Below are 13,218 nucleotides of genomic sequence, written 5' to 3' on the forward strand. Positions count from 1 at the left end.
CATCACCTAAAGACTTACCACACTGTTAAGGCCCAATTCCAACTGCTTTTGGCAGCTAAACAGTGTTGAGCCTCTTTAGTAGTTTAATTTGAGACCCCCTGCTAATATCATGTCCTGTAGGTCTTTTTACATTACCAACACATGATTTTTTTCAGTAAGCCAATACAGTTAGGAAACTTTTTTATTAGCTTACCTGGTGATAGAAGTAGAAGAGGGCAAAAAAGTGCCTGTATCTCACCTACAGCCATACCACATTGTATAGGCCCAATCTCGTCTGATTTTGGAAGCTAAGCAGTGTTGGGCCTGGTTAGTACTTGGCTGGGAGACCACCTGGGAACACCAGGTGCTGTAGGTTTTTTCACATTACTGGCAAGTTGTTTTTATTCTCTAGCTATTTATATTGGAAACTATTTCTTTTTATTGCCAGCACAGACATTTGTAAGAGGTCAAACAGACACACTAGCCATCACCTAAAGACTTACCACACTGTTTAGGCTCAATTCCAACTGCTTTTGGCAGCTTAACAGTGTTGAGCCTCTTTTGTAGTTTAATTTAAGACCCCCTGCTAATATCATGTCCTGTTGGTCTTTTTACATTACCAACACATGATTTTTTTTCAGTAAGCCAATACAGTTAGGAAACTTTTGTATTAGCTTGCCTGGTGATAGAAGTAGAAGAGGGCAAAAAAGTGCCTGTATCTCACCTACAGCCATACCACATTGGATAGGGCCAATCTCGTCTGATCTTGGAAGCTAAGCAGTGTTGGGCCTGGTTAGTACTTGGGTGGGAGACCACATGGGAACACCAGGTGCTGTATCTTTTTTCACATTACTGGCAAATTGTTTTTATTCTCTAGCTATTTAAATTGGAAACTTTTTCTTTTTATTGCCAGTACAGACATTTGGAAGAGGTCAAACAGACACAATAGCCATCACCTAAAGACTTACCACACTGTTTAGGCCCAATTCCAACTTCTTTTGGCAGCTAAACAGTGTTGAGCCTCTTTAGTAGTTTAATTTAAGACCCCCTGCTAATATCATGTCCTGTAGGTCTTTTTACATTACCAACACATGATTTTTTTCAGTAAGCCAATACAGTTAGGAAACTTTTTTATTAGCTTACCTTGTGATAGAAGTAGAAGAGGGCAAAAAAGTGCCTGTATCTCACCTACAGTCATACCACATTGGATGGGCCCAATCTCGTCTGATCTTGGAAGCTAAGCAGTGTTGGGCCTGGTTAGTACTTGGGTGGGAGACCACATGGGAACACCAGGTGCTGTAGGTTTTTTCACATTACTGGCAAATTGTTTTTATTCTTTAGCTATTTAAATTGGAAACTTTTTCTTTTTCTTTTTATTGCCAGCACAGACATTTGGAAGAGGTCAAACAGACACAATAGCCATCACCTAAAGACTTACCACACTGTTTAGGCCCAATTCCAACTGCATTTGGCAGCTAAACAGTGTTGAGCCTCTTTAGTAGTTTAATTTAAGACGCCCTGCTAATATCATGTCCTGTAGGTCTTTTTACATTACCAACACATGATTTTTTTCAGTAAGCCAATACAGTTAGGAAACTTTTGTATTAGCTTACCTGGTGATAGAAGTAGAAGAGGGCAAAAAAGTGATTTCAACTCACCTACAGCCATACCACATTGGATAGGCTCAATCTCGTCTGATCTTGGAAGCTAAGCAGTGTTGGGCCTGGTTAGTACTTGGGTGGGAGACCACATGGGAACACCAGGTGCTGTAGGTTTTTTCACATTACTGGCAAATTGTTTTTATTCTTTAGCTATTTAAATTGGAAACTTTTTCTTTTTCTTTTTATTGCCAGCACAGACATTTGGAAGAGGTCAAACAGACACAATAGCCATCACCTAAAGACTTACCACACTGTTTAGGCCCAATTCCAACTGCTTTTGGCAGCTAAACAGTGTTGAGCCTCTTTAGTAGTTTAATTTGAGACCCCCTGCTAATATCATGTCCTGTAGGTCTTTTTACATTACCAACACATGATTTTTTTCAGTAAGCCAATACAGTTAGGAAACTTTTTTATTAGCTTACCTGGTGATAGAAGTAGAAGAGGGCAAAAAAGTGCCTGTATCTCACCTACAGCCATACCACATTGTATAGGCCCAATCTCGTCTGATTTTGGAAGCTAAGCAGTGTTGGGCCTGGTTAGTACTTGGCTGGGAGACCACCTGGGAACACCAGGTGCTGTAGGTTTTTTCACATTACTGGCAAGTTGTTTTTATTCTCTAGCTATTTATATTGGAAACTATTTCTTTTTATTGCCAGCACAGACATTTGTAAGAGGTCAAACAGACACACTAGCCATCACCTAAAGACTTACCACACTGTTTAGGCTCAATTCCAACTGCTTTTGGCAGCTTAACAGTGTTGAGCCTCTTTTGTAGTTTAATTTAAGACCCCCTGCTAATATCATGTCCTGTTGGTCTTTTTACATTACCAACACATGATTTTTTTTCAGTAAGCCAATACAGTTAGGAAACTTTTGTATTAGCTTACCTGGTGATAGAAGTAGAAGAGGGCAAAAAAGTGCCTGTATCTCACCTACAGCCATACCACATTGGATAGGGCCAATCTCGTCTGATCTTGGAAGCTAAGCAGTGTTGGGCCTGGTTAGTACTTGGGTGGGAGACCACATGGGAACACCAGGTGCTGTATTTTTTTTCACATTACTGGCAAATTGTTTTTATTCTCTAGCTATTTAAATTGGAAACTTTTTCTTTTTATTGCCAGTACAGACATTTGGAAGAGGTCAAACAGACACAATAGCCATCACCTAAAGACTTACCACACTGTTTAGGCCCAATTCCAACTTCTTTTGGCAGCTAAACAGTGTTGAGCCTCTTTAGTAGTTTAATTTAAGACCCCCTGCTAATATCATGTCCTGTAGATCTTTTTACATTACCAACACATGATTTTTTTCAGTAAGCCAATACAGTTAGGAAACTTTTTTATTAGCTTACCTTGTGATAGAAGTAGAAGAGGGCAAAAAAGTGCCTGTATCTCACCTACAGTCATACCACATTGGATGGGCCCAATCTCGTCTGATCTTGGAAGCTAAGCAGTGTTGGGCCTGGTTAGTACTTGGGTGGGAGACCACATGGGAACACCAGGTGCTGTAGGTTTTTTCACATTACTGGCAAATTGTTTTTATTCTTTAGCTATTTAAATTGGAAACTTTTTATTTTTCTTTTTATTGCCAGCACAGACATTTGGAAGAGGTCAAACAGACACAATAGCCATCACCTAAAGACTTACCACACTGTTTAGGCCCAATTCCAACTGCTTTTGGCAGCTAAACAGTGTTGAGCCTCTTTAGTAGTTTAATTTAAGACGCCCTGCTAATATCATGTCCTGTAGGTCTTTTTACATTACCAACACATGATTTTTTTCAGTAAGCCAATACAGTTAGGAAACTTTTGTATTAGCTTACCTGGTGATAGAAGTAGAAGAGGGCAAAAAAGTGATTTCAACTCACCTACAGCCATACCACATTGGATAGGCTCAATCTCGTCTGATCTTGGAAGCTAAGCAGTGTTGGGCCTGGTTAGTACTTGGGTGGGAGACCACATGGGAACACCAGGTGCTGTAGGTTTTTTCACATTACTGGCAAATTGTTTTTATTCTTTAGCTATTTAAATTGGAAACTTTTTCTTTTTCTTTTTATTGCCAGCACAGACATTTGGAAGAGGTCAAACAGACACAATAGCCATCACCTAAAGACTTACCACACTGTTTAGGCCCAATTCCAACTGCTTTTGGCAGCTAAACAGTGTTGAGCCTCTTTAGTAGTTTAATTTGAGACCCCCTGCTAATATCATGTCCTGTAGGTCTTTTTACATTACCAACACATGATTTTTTTCAGTAAGCCAATACAGTTAGGAAACTTTTTTATTAGCTTACCTGGTGATAGAAGTAGAAGAGGGCAAAAAAGTGCCTGTATCTCACCTACAGCCATACCACATTGTATAGGCCCAATCTCGTCTGATTTTGGAAGCTAAGCAGTGTTGGGCCTGGTTAGTACTTGGCTGGGAGACCACCTGGGAACACCAGGTGCTGTAGGTTTTTTCACATTACTGGCAAGTTGTTTTTATTCTCTAGCTATTTATATTGGAAACTATTTCTTTTTATTGCCAGCACAGACATTTGTAAGAGGTCAAACAGACACACTAGCCATCACCTAAAGACTTACCACACTGTTTAGACTCAATTCCAACTGCTTTTGGCAGCTTAACAGTGTTGAGCCTCTTTTGTAGTTTAATTTAAGACCCCCTGCTAATATCATGTCCTGTTGGTCTTTTTACATTACCAACACATGATTTTTTTTCAGTAAGCCAATACAGTTAGGAAACTTTTGTATTAGCTTACCTGGTGATAGAAGTAGAAGAGGGCAAAAAAGTGCCTGTATCTCACCTACAGCCATACCACATTGGATAGGGCCAATCTCGTCTGATCTTGGAAGCTAAGCAGTGTTGGGCCTGGTTAGTACTTGGGTGGGAGACCACATGGGAACACCAGGTGCTGTATTTTTTTTCACATTACTGGCAAATTGTTTTTATTCTCTAGCTATTTAAATTGGAAACTTTTTCTTTTTATTGCCAGTACAGACATTTGGAAGAGGTCAAACAGACACAATAGCCATCACCTAAAGACTTACCACACTGTTTAGGCCCAATTCCAACTTCTTTTGGCAGCTAAACAGTGTTGAGCCTCTTTAGTAGTTTAATTTAAGACCCCCTGCTAATATCATGTCCTGTAGGTCTTTTTACATTACCAACACATGATTTTTTTCAGTAAGCCAATACAGTTAGGAAACTTTTTTATTAGCTTACCTTGTGATAGAAGTAGAAGAGGGCAAAAAAGTGCCTGTATCTCACCTACAGTCATACCACATTGGATGGGCCCAATCTCGTCTGATCTTGGAAGCTAAGCAGTGTTGGGCCTGTTTAGTACTTGGGTGGGAGACCACAAGGGAACACCAGGTGCTGTAGGTTTTTTCACATTACTGGCAAATTGTTTTTATTCTTTAGCTATTTAAATTGGAAACTTTTTCTTTTTCTTTTTATTGCCAGCACAGACATTTGGAAGAGGTCAAACAGACACACTAGCCATCACCTAAAGACTTACCACACTGTTTAGGCTCAATTCCAACTGCTTTTGGCAGCTTAACAGTGTTGAGCCTCTTTTGTAGTTTAATTTAAGACCCCCTGCTAAAATCATGTCCTGTTGGTCTTTTTACATTACCAACACATGATTTTTTTTCAGTAAGCCAATACAGTTAGGAAACTTTTGTATTAGCTTACCTGGTGATAGAAGTAGAAGAGGGCAAAAAAGTGCCTGTATCTCACCTACAGCCATACCACATTGGATAGGGCCAATCTCGTCTGATCTTGGAAGTTAAGCAGTGTTGGGCCTGGTTAGTACTTGGGTGGGAGACCACATGGGAACACCAGGTGCTGTATTTTTTTTTCACATTACTGGCAAATTGTTTTTATTCTCTAGCTATTTAAATTGGAAACTTTTTCTTTTTATTGCCAGTACAGACATTTGGAAGAGGTCAAACAGACACAATAGCCATCACCTAAAGACTTACCACACTGTTTAGGCCCAATTCCAACTGCTTTTGGCAGCTAAACAGTGTTGAGCCTCTTTAGTAGTTTAATTTAAGACCCCCTGCTAATATCATGTCCTGTAGGTCTTTTTACATTACCAACACATGATTTTTTTCAGTAAGCCAATACAGTTAGGAAACTTTTTTATTAGCTTACCTGGTGATAGAAGTAGAAGAGGGCAAAAAAGTGCCTGTATCTCACCTACAGCCATACCACATTGGATAGGCCCAATTTCGTCTGATCTTGGAAGCTAAGCAGTGTTGGGCCTGGTTAGTACTTGGGTGGGAGACCACCTGGGAACACCAGGTGCTGTAGGTTTTTTCACATTACTGGCAAATTGTTTTTATTCTCTAGCTATTTAAATTGGAAACTTTTTCTTTTTATTGCCAGCACAGACATTTGGAAGAGGTCAAACAGACACAATAGCCATCACCTAAAGACTTACCACACTGTTTAGGCCCAATTCCAACTGCTTTTGGCAGCTAAACAGTGTTGAGCCTCTTTTGTAGTTTAATTTAAGACCCCCTGCTAATATCATGTCCTGTAGGTCTTTTTACATTACCAACACATGATTTTTTTCAGTAAGCCAATACAGTTAGGAAACTTTTGTATTAGCTTACCTGGTAATAGAAGTAGAAGAGGGCAAAAAAGTGCCTGTATCTCACCTACAGCCATACCACATTGGATAGGCCCAATCTCGTCTGATCTTGGAAGTTAAGCAGTGTTGGGCCTGGTTAGTACTTGGGTGGGAGACCACATGGGAACACCAGGTGCTGTAGGTTTTTTCACATTACTGGCAAATTGTTTTTATTCTCTAGCTATTTAAATTTGAAACTTTTTCTTTTTATTGCCAATACAGACATTTGGAAGAGGTCAAACAGACATAATAGCCATCACCTAAAGACTTACCACACTGTTTAGGCCCAATTCCAACTGCTTTTGGCAGCTAAACAGTGTTGAGCCTCTTTTGTAGTTTAATTTAAGACCCCCTGCTAATATCATGTCCTGTAGGTCTTTTTACATTACCAACACATGATTTTTTTCAGTAAGCCAATACAGTTAGGAAACTTTTTTATTAGCTTACCTTGTGATAGAAGTAGAAGAGGGCAAAAAAGTGCCTGTATCTCACGTACAGCCATACCACATTGGATAGGCCCAATCTCGTCTGATCTTGGAAGCTAAGCAGTGTTGGGCCTGGTTAGTACTTGGGTGGGAGACCACATGGGAACACCAGGTGCTGTAGGTTTTTTCACATTACTGGCAAATTGTTTTTATTCTTTAGCTATTTAAATTGGAAACTTTTTCTTTTTCTTTTTATTGCCAGCACAGACATTTGGAAGAGGTCAAACAGACACAATAGCCATCACCTAAAGACTTACCACACTGTTTAGGCCCAATTCCAACTGCTTTTGGCAGCTAAACAGTGTTGAGCCTCTTTAGTAGTTTAATTTGAGACCCCCTGCTAATATCATGTCCTGTAGGTCTTTTTACATTACCAACACATGATTTTTTTCAGTAAGCCAATACAGTTAGGAAACTTTTGTATTAGCTTACCTGGTGATAGAAGTAGAAGAGGGCAAAAAAGTGCCTGTATCTCACGTACAGCAATACCACATTGGATAGGCCCAATCTCGTCTGATCTTGGAAGCTAAGCAGTGTTGGGCCTAGTTAGTACTTGGGTGGGAGACCACATGGGAACACCAGGTGCTGTAGGTTTTTTCACATTACAGGCAAATTGTTTTTATTCTCTAGCTATTTAAATTGGAAACTTTTTCTTTTTATTGCCAGCACAGACATTTGGAAGAGGTCAAACAGACACAATAGCCATCACCTAAAGACTTACCACACTGTTTAGGCTCAATTCCAACTGCTTTTTTCAGCTAAACAGTGTTGAGCCTCTTTTGTAGTTTAATTTAAGACCCCCTGCTAATATCATGTCCTGTAGGTCTTTTTACATTACCAACACATGATTTTTTTCAGTAAGCCAATACAGTTAGGAAACTTTTGTATTAGCTTACCTGGTGATAGAAGTAGAAGAGGGCAAACAAGTGCTTTTAACTCACCTACAGCCATACCACATTGGATAGGCCTGATCTTGGAAGCTAAGCAGTGTTGGTCCTGGTTAGTACTTGGGTGGGAGACCACATGGGAACACCAGGTGCTGTAGGTTTTTTCACATTACTGGCAAATTGTTTTTATTCTCTAGCTATTTAAATTGGAAACTTTTTCTTTTTATTGCCAGTACAGACATTTGGAAGAGGTCAAACAGACACAATAGCCATCACCTAAAGACTTACCACACTGTTTAGGCCCAATTCCAACTGCTTTTGGCAGCTAAACAGTGTTGAGCCTCTTTAGTAGTTTAATTTAAGACCCCCTGCTAATATCATGTCCTGTAGGTCTTTTTACATTACCAACACATGATTTTTTTCAGTAAGCCAATACAGTTAGGAAACTTTTTTATTAGCTTACCTTGTGATAGAAGTAGAAGAGGGCAAAAAAGTGCCTGTATCTCACCTACAGCCATACCACATTGGATAGGCCCAATCTCGTCTAATCTTGGAAGCTAAGCAGTGTTGGGCCTGGTTAGTACTTGGGTGGGAGACCACATGGGAACACCAGGTGCTGTAGGTTTTTTCACATTACAGGCAAATTGTTTTTATTCTCTAGCTATTTAAATTGGAAACTTTTTTCTTTTTATTGCCAGTACAGACATTTGGAAGAGGTCAAACAGACACAATAGCCATCACCTAAAGACTTACCACACTGTTTAGGCCCAATTCCAACTGCTTTTGGCAGCTAAACAGTGTTGAGCCTGTTTAGTAGTTTAATTTAAGACCCCCTGCTAATATCATGTCCTGTAGGTCTTTTTACATTACCAACACATGATTTTTTTTAAGTAAGCCAATACAGTTAGGAAACTTTTTTATTAGCTTACCTGGTGATAGAAGTAGAAGAGGGCAAAAAAGTGCCTGTATCTCACCTACAGCCATACCACATTGGATAGGCCCAATTTCTTCTGATCTTGGAAGCTAAGCAGTGTTGGGCCTGGTTAGTACTTGGGTGGGAGACCACCTGGGAACACCAGGTGCTGTAGGTTTTTTCACATTACTGGCAAATTGTTTTTATTCTCTAGCTATTTAAATTGGAAACTTTTTCTTTTTATTGCCAGCACAGACATTTGGAAGAGGTCAAACAGACACAATAGCCATCACCTAAAGACTTACCACACTGTTTAGGCTCAATTCCAACTGCTTTTGGCAGCTAAACATTGTTGAGCCTCTTTTGTAGTTTAATTTAAGACCCCCTGCTAATATCATGTCCTGTAGGTCTTTTTACATTACCAACACATGATTTTTTTCAGTAAGCCAATACAGTTAGGAAACTTTTGTATTAGCTTACCTGGTTATAGAAATAGAAGAGGGCAAAAAAGTGCTTTTAACTCACCTATAGCCATACCACATTGGATAGGCCCAATCTCGTGTGATCTTGGAAGCTAAGCAGTGTTGGGCCTGGTTAGTACTTGGGTGGGAGACCACATGGGAACACCAGGTGCTGTAGGTTTTTTCACATTACTGGCAAATTGTTTTTATTCTCTAGCTATTTAAATTGGAAACTTTTTCTTTTTATTGCCAGTACAGACATTTGGAAGAGGTCAAAAAGGCACAATAGCCATCACCTAAAGACTTACCACACTGTTTAGGCCCAATTCCAACTGCTTTTGGCAGCTAAACAGTGTTGAGCCTCTTTAGTAGTTTAATTTAAGAACCCCTGCTAATATCATGTCCTGTAGGTCTTTTTACATTACCAACACATGATTTTTTTCAGTAAGCCAATACAGTTAGGAAACTTTTTTATTAGCTTACCTGGTGATAGAAGTAGAAGAGGGCAAAAAAGTGCCTGTATCTCACTTACAGCCATACCACATTGGATAGGCCCAATCTCGTCTGATCTTGGAAACTAAGCAGTGTTGGGCCTGGTTAGTACTTGGGTGGGAGACCACATGGGAACACCAGGTGCTGTAGGTTTTTTCACATTACAGGCAAATTGTTTTTATTCTCTAGCTATTTAAATTGGAAACTTTTTCTTTTTATTGCCAGTACAGACATTTGGAAGAGGTCAAACAGACACAATAGCCATCACCTAAAGACTTACCACACTGTTTAGGCCCAATTCCAACTGCTTTTGGCAGCTAAACAGTGTTGAGCCTCTTTAGTAGTTTAATTTAAGACGCCCTGCTAATATCATGTCCTGTAGGTCTTTTTACATTACCAACACATGATTTTTTTCAGTAAGCCAATACAGTTAGGAAACTTTTGTATTAGCTTACCTGGTGATAGAAGTAGAAGAGGGCAAAAAAGTGATTTCAACTCACCTACAGCCATACCACATTGGATAGGCTCAATCTCGTCTGATCTTGGAAGCTAAGCAGTGTTGGGCCTGGTTAGTACTTGGGTGGGAGACCACATGGGAACACCAGGTGCTGTAGGTTTTTTCACATTACTGGCAAATTGTTTTTATTCTTTAGCTATTTAAATTGGAAACTTTTTCTTTTTCTTTTTATTGCCAGCACAGACATTTGGAAGAGGTCAAACAGACACAATAGCCATCACCTAAAGACTTACCACACTGTTTAGGCCCAATTCCAACTGCTTTTGGCAGCTAAACAGTGTTGAGCCTCTTTAGTAGTTTAATTTGAGACCCCCTGCTAATATCATGTCCTGTAGGTCTTTTTACATTACCAACACATGATTTTTTTCAGTAAGCCAATACAGTTAGGAAACTTTTTTATTAGCTTACCTGGTGATAGAAGTAGAAGAGGGCAAAAAAGTGCCTGTATCTCACCTACAGCCATACCACATTGTATAGGCCCAATCTCGTCTGATTTTGGAAGCTAAGCAGTGTTGGGCCTGGTTAGTACTTGGCTGGGAGACCACCTGGGAACACCAGGTGCTGTAGGTTTTTTCACATTACTAGCAAGTTGTTTTTATTCTCTAGCTATTTATATTGGAAACTATTTCTTTTTATTGCCAGCACAGACATTTGTAAGAGGTCAAACAGACACACTAGCCATCACCTAAAGACTTACCACACTGTTTAGGCTCAATTGCAACTGCTTTTGGCAGCTTAACAGTGTTGAGCCTCTTTTGTAGTTTAATTTAAGACCCCCTGCTAATATCATGTCCTGTTGGTCTTTTTACATTACCAACACATGATTTTTTTTCAGTAAGCCAATACAGTTAGGAAACTTTTGTATTAGCTTACCTGGTGATAGAAGTAGAAGAGGGCAAAAAAGTGCCTGTATCTCACCTACAGCCATACCACATTGGATAGGGCCAATCTCGTCTGATCTTGGAAGCTAAGCAGTGTTGGGCCTGGTTAGTACTTGGGTGGGAGACCACATGGGAACACCAGGTGCTGTATTTTTTTTCACATTACTGGCAAATTGTTTTTATTCTCTAGCTATTTAAATTGGAAACTTTTTCTTTTTATTGCCAGTACAGACATTTGGAAGAGGTCAAACAGACACAATAGCCATCACCTAAAGACTTACCACACTGTTTAGGCCCAATTCCAACTGCTTTTGGCAGCTAAACAGTGTTGAGCCTCTTTAGTAGTTTAATTTGAGACCCCCTGCTAATATCATGTCCTGTAGGTCTTTTTACATTACCAACACATGATTTTTTTCAGTAAGCCAATACAGTTAGGAAACTTTTTTATTAGCTTACCTGGTGATAGAAGTAGAAGAGGGCAAAAAAGTGCCTGTATCTCACCTACAGCCATACCACATTGTATAGGCCCAATCTCGTCTGATTTTGGAAGCTAAGCAGTGTTGGGCCTGGTTAGTACTTGGCTGGGAGACCACCTGGGAACACCAGGTGCTGTAGGTTTTTTCACATTACTGGCAAGTTGTTTTTATTCTCTAGCTATTTATATTGGAAACTATTTCTTTTTATTGCCAGCACAGACATTTGTAAGAGGTCAAACAGACACACTAGCCATCACCTAAAGACTTACCACACTGTTTAGGCTCAATTCCAACTGCTTTTGGCAGCTTAACAGTGTTGAGCCTCTTTTGTAGTTTAATTTAAGACCCCCTGCTAATATCATGTCCTGTTGGTCTTTTTACATTACCAACACATGATTTTTTTTCAGTAAGCCAATACAGTTAGGAAACTTTTGTATTAGCTTACCTGGTGATAGAAGTAGAAGAGGGCAAAAAAGTGCCTGTATCTCACCTACAGCCATACCACATTGGATAGGGCCAATCTCGTCTGATCTTGGAAGCTAAGCAGTGTTGGGCCTGGTTAGTACTTGGGTGGGAGACCACATGGGAACACCAGGTGCTGTATTTTTTTTCACATTACTGGCAAATTGTTTTTATTCTCTAGCTATTTAAATTGGAAACTTTTTCTTTTTATTGCCAGTACAGACATTTGGAAGAGGTCAAACAGACACAATAGCTATCACCTAAAGACTTACCACACTGTTTAGGCCCAATTCCAACTGCTTTTGGCAGCTAAACAGTGTTGAGCCTCTTTAGTAGTTTAATTTAAGACCCCCTGCTAATATCATGTCCTGTAGGTCTTTTTACATTACCAACACATGATTTTTTTCAGTAAGCCAATACAGTTAGGAAACTTTTTTTATTAGCTTACCTGGTGATAGAAGTAGAAGAGGGCAAAAAAGTGCCTGTATCTCACCTACAGCCATACCAAATTGGATAGGCCCAATCTCGTCTGATCTTGGAAGCTAAGCAGTGTTGGGCCTGGTTAGTACTTGGGTGGGAGACCACATAGGAACACCAGGTGCTGTAGGTTTTTTCACATTACAGGCAAATTGTTTTTATTCTCTAGCTATTTAAATTGGAAACTTTTTCTTTTTATTGCCAGTACAGACATTTGGAAGAGGTCAAACAGACACAATAGCCATCACCTAAAGACTTACCACACTGTTTAGGCCCAATTCCAACTGCTTTTGGCAGCTAAACAGTGTTGAGCCTGTTTAGTAGTTTAATTTAAGACCCCCTGCTAATATCATGTCCTGTAGGTCTTTTTACATTACCAACACATGATTTTTTTTAAGTAAGCCAATACAGTTAGGAAACTTTTTTATTAGCTTACCTGGTGATAGAAGTAGAAGAGGGCAAAAAAGTGCCTGTATCTCACCTACAGCCATACCACATTGTATAGGCCCAATCTCGTCTGATTTTGGAAGCTAAGCAGTGTTGGGCCTGGTTAGTACTTGGCTGGGAGACCACCTGGGAACACCAGGTGCTGTAGGTTTTTTCACATTACTGGCAAGTTGTTTTTATTCTCTAGCTATTTATATTGGAAACTATTTCTTTTTATTGCCAGCACAGACATTTGTAAGAGGTCAAACAGACACACTAGCCATCACCTAAAGACTTACCACACTGTTTAGGCTCAATTCCAACTGCTTTTGGCAGCTTAACAGTGTTGAGCCTCTTTTGTAGTTTAATTTAAGACCCCCTGCTAATATCATGTCCTGTTGGTCTTTTTACATTACCAACACATGATTTTTTTTCAGTAAGCCAATACAGTTAGGAAACTTTTG

At 39.6% G+C, this 13,218-nt stretch overlaps 20 non-coding genes and 8 pseudogenes across 20 annotated transcripts; all 28 read left to right on the plus strand.

Moving 5' to 3' along the window:
- Positions 1-236: 236 nt before the first annotated feature.
- Positions 237-355, plus strand: LOC146016545 (5S ribosomal RNA). The gene has a single exon (XR_014449434.1). It is a non-coding gene; the product is annotated as a 5S ribosomal RNA (ribosomal RNA).
- A 346-nt stretch (positions 356-701) lies between these two features.
- On the plus strand, positions 702-820 carry LOC146011111 (5S ribosomal RNA; annotated as a pseudogene).
- Positions 821-1,165: 345 nt separating this feature from the next.
- On the plus strand, positions 1,166-1,284 carry LOC146013995 (5S ribosomal RNA). Its single transcript, XR_014446955.1, has one exon. It is a non-coding gene; the product is annotated as a 5S ribosomal RNA (ribosomal RNA).
- A 351-nt stretch (positions 1,285-1,635) lies between these two features.
- LOC146014675 (5S ribosomal RNA) lies at positions 1,636-1,754 on the plus strand. Its single transcript, XR_014447622.1, has one exon. It is a non-coding gene; the product is annotated as a 5S ribosomal RNA (ribosomal RNA).
- A 351-nt stretch (positions 1,755-2,105) lies between these two features.
- LOC146016547 (5S ribosomal RNA) lies at positions 2,106-2,224 on the plus strand. Its single transcript, XR_014449436.1, has one exon. It is a non-coding gene; the product is annotated as a 5S ribosomal RNA (ribosomal RNA).
- A 346-nt stretch (positions 2,225-2,570) lies between these two features.
- LOC146010754 (5S ribosomal RNA) lies at positions 2,571-2,689 on the plus strand (annotated as a pseudogene).
- Positions 2,690-3,034: 345 nt separating this feature from the next.
- On the plus strand, positions 3,035-3,153 carry LOC146013996 (5S ribosomal RNA). The gene has a single exon (XR_014446956.1). It is a non-coding gene; the product is annotated as a 5S ribosomal RNA (ribosomal RNA).
- A 351-nt stretch (positions 3,154-3,504) lies between these two features.
- On the plus strand, positions 3,505-3,623 carry LOC146014676 (5S ribosomal RNA). Its single transcript, XR_014447623.1, has one exon. It is a non-coding gene; the product is annotated as a 5S ribosomal RNA (ribosomal RNA).
- Positions 3,624-3,974: 351 nt separating this feature from the next.
- LOC146016548 (5S ribosomal RNA) lies at positions 3,975-4,093 on the plus strand. Its single transcript, XR_014449437.1, has one exon. It is a non-coding gene; the product is annotated as a 5S ribosomal RNA (ribosomal RNA).
- Positions 4,094-4,439: 346 nt separating this feature from the next.
- On the plus strand, positions 4,440-4,558 carry LOC146010755 (5S ribosomal RNA; annotated as a pseudogene).
- A 345-nt stretch (positions 4,559-4,903) lies between these two features.
- On the plus strand, positions 4,904-5,022 carry LOC146016536 (5S ribosomal RNA). The gene has a single exon (XR_014449425.1). It is a non-coding gene; the product is annotated as a 5S ribosomal RNA (ribosomal RNA).
- A 352-nt stretch (positions 5,023-5,374) lies between these two features.
- LOC146010472 (5S ribosomal RNA) lies at positions 5,375-5,493 on the plus strand (annotated as a pseudogene).
- A 346-nt stretch (positions 5,494-5,839) lies between these two features.
- Positions 5,840-5,958, plus strand: LOC146014646 (5S ribosomal RNA). The gene has a single exon (XR_014447594.1). It is a non-coding gene; the product is annotated as a 5S ribosomal RNA (ribosomal RNA).
- Positions 5,959-6,303: 345 nt separating this feature from the next.
- LOC146010647 (5S ribosomal RNA) lies at positions 6,304-6,422 on the plus strand. The gene has a single exon (XR_014444860.1). It is a non-coding gene; the product is annotated as a 5S ribosomal RNA (ribosomal RNA).
- A 345-nt stretch (positions 6,423-6,767) lies between these two features.
- LOC146015973 (5S ribosomal RNA) lies at positions 6,768-6,886 on the plus strand. Its single transcript, XR_014448879.1, has one exon. It is a non-coding gene; the product is annotated as a 5S ribosomal RNA (ribosomal RNA).
- A 351-nt stretch (positions 6,887-7,237) lies between these two features.
- LOC146010864 (5S ribosomal RNA) lies at positions 7,238-7,356 on the plus strand (annotated as a pseudogene).
- Positions 7,357-7,701: 345 nt separating this feature from the next.
- LOC146011603 (5S ribosomal RNA) lies at positions 7,702-7,810 on the plus strand (annotated as a pseudogene).
- A 345-nt stretch (positions 7,811-8,155) lies between these two features.
- Positions 8,156-8,274, plus strand: LOC146016556 (5S ribosomal RNA). Its single transcript, XR_014449445.1, has one exon. It is a non-coding gene; the product is annotated as a 5S ribosomal RNA (ribosomal RNA).
- A 347-nt stretch (positions 8,275-8,621) lies between these two features.
- LOC146015770 (5S ribosomal RNA) lies at positions 8,622-8,740 on the plus strand. Its single transcript, XR_014448681.1, has one exon. It is a non-coding gene; the product is annotated as a 5S ribosomal RNA (ribosomal RNA).
- Positions 8,741-9,085: 345 nt separating this feature from the next.
- On the plus strand, positions 9,086-9,204 carry LOC146016054 (5S ribosomal RNA). The gene has a single exon (XR_014448957.1). It is a non-coding gene; the product is annotated as a 5S ribosomal RNA (ribosomal RNA).
- Positions 9,205-9,549: 345 nt separating this feature from the next.
- On the plus strand, positions 9,550-9,668 carry LOC146014355 (5S ribosomal RNA). Its single transcript, XR_014447303.1, has one exon. It is a non-coding gene; the product is annotated as a 5S ribosomal RNA (ribosomal RNA).
- Positions 9,669-10,013: 345 nt separating this feature from the next.
- Positions 10,014-10,132, plus strand: LOC146014677 (5S ribosomal RNA). Its single transcript, XR_014447624.1, has one exon. It is a non-coding gene; the product is annotated as a 5S ribosomal RNA (ribosomal RNA).
- Positions 10,133-10,483: 351 nt separating this feature from the next.
- Positions 10,484-10,602, plus strand: LOC146016549 (5S ribosomal RNA). Its single transcript, XR_014449438.1, has one exon. It is a non-coding gene; the product is annotated as a 5S ribosomal RNA (ribosomal RNA).
- A 346-nt stretch (positions 10,603-10,948) lies between these two features.
- On the plus strand, positions 10,949-11,067 carry LOC146010756 (5S ribosomal RNA; annotated as a pseudogene).
- Positions 11,068-11,412: 345 nt separating this feature from the next.
- On the plus strand, positions 11,413-11,531 carry LOC146016550 (5S ribosomal RNA). Its single transcript, XR_014449439.1, has one exon. It is a non-coding gene; the product is annotated as a 5S ribosomal RNA (ribosomal RNA).
- A 346-nt stretch (positions 11,532-11,877) lies between these two features.
- LOC146010758 (5S ribosomal RNA) lies at positions 11,878-11,996 on the plus strand (annotated as a pseudogene).
- A 346-nt stretch (positions 11,997-12,342) lies between these two features.
- LOC146017171 (5S ribosomal RNA) lies at positions 12,343-12,461 on the plus strand. Its single transcript, XR_014450044.1, has one exon. It is a non-coding gene; the product is annotated as a 5S ribosomal RNA (ribosomal RNA).
- A 346-nt stretch (positions 12,462-12,807) lies between these two features.
- LOC146016551 (5S ribosomal RNA) lies at positions 12,808-12,926 on the plus strand. Its single transcript, XR_014449440.1, has one exon. It is a non-coding gene; the product is annotated as a 5S ribosomal RNA (ribosomal RNA).
- The last annotated feature ends 292 nt before the right edge of the window (positions 12,927-13,218 follow it).

Source organism: Crinia signifera, chromosome 6, assembly GCF_055691185.1.
Source record: "Crinia signifera chromosome 6, ASM5569118v1, whole genome shotgun sequence".
Classification (NCBI taxonomy): domain Eukaryota; kingdom Metazoa; phylum Chordata; class Amphibia; order Anura; family Myobatrachidae; genus Crinia; species Crinia signifera.